Raw genomic sequence first — 715 nt, 5'->3', positions numbered from 1 at the left:
CGCTGTTTTACTGTCATAAATGTCTTTTTATTGTTGTTAGCATAACTGTTGCAAATAAACACATTTTATATTTTAAAAAGTTTTTAAAATATGCTATATAATATATAAAAACTAATATATATAAAACTTTTTAAAATATAAAATGTATATATTTTTTTTAATGCCGGTGTCCATCAGCGAATCTGCTGACGGACGCTGTGCTGCGCTGTCACGGGAACATGCTAGCTGAAGATAATGAGGAAATTACGTCGCTAGCTTTGCCGAGTGCGTTCCAGACGACTACATAACGGCACGCACGTGCCCTGCTCACTCCAAAGTCCCCGCTCAAGGGGATAGGAACGATCACTTCCATTGGGAATTTACCCCGTGAACCTTTCGGTACCGATACTCATATCGGCACATCCCTAATAGCTATTCAAAATCTTTGTCTGGAATTTAATAATATTGACCTATTACTTTTGCTATTGCTTTTGACCATTAGGTATCAGTTACATAATTCACTCAGAACCTTTTCTATGGACATAGACTTTCTGTACCACACTATTCCGCTGATATGGAATGAGTTTGAATACTTAATCAGTTATATTAATAGAAATGCTTCACTGGGGCAAATGAAAAAATCCTAAAATAATAAATGATATCCCATAGCAGCATTTCCAGCAGTATCCAACATCTCTCAATCATGATCTTACTCAGCTAAATGTGACTATTAGCT

General features: G+C 35.9%; 1 protein-coding gene across 2 annotated transcripts in view; it reads right to left on the bottom strand.

The window, feature by feature from the left end:
- Positions 1-715, bottom strand: part of LOC107748925 (cyclin-dependent kinase-like 2) — a 12,448-nt gene that overhangs the window by 2,879 nt on the left and 8,854 nt on the right. The window lies entirely within an intron of this gene.

Source organism: Sinocyclocheilus rhinocerous, unplaced genomic scaffold (assembly GCF_001515625.1).
Source record: "Sinocyclocheilus rhinocerous isolate Xijiao unplaced genomic scaffold, SAMN03320098_v1.1 scaffold3366, whole genome shotgun sequence".
In the NCBI taxonomy this organism is placed as follows: domain Eukaryota; kingdom Metazoa; phylum Chordata; class Actinopteri; order Cypriniformes; family Cyprinidae; genus Sinocyclocheilus; species Sinocyclocheilus rhinocerous.
Note: the sequence above shows the minus strand (reverse complement) of the source record. Positions and strands in the feature narration are given on the sequence as shown.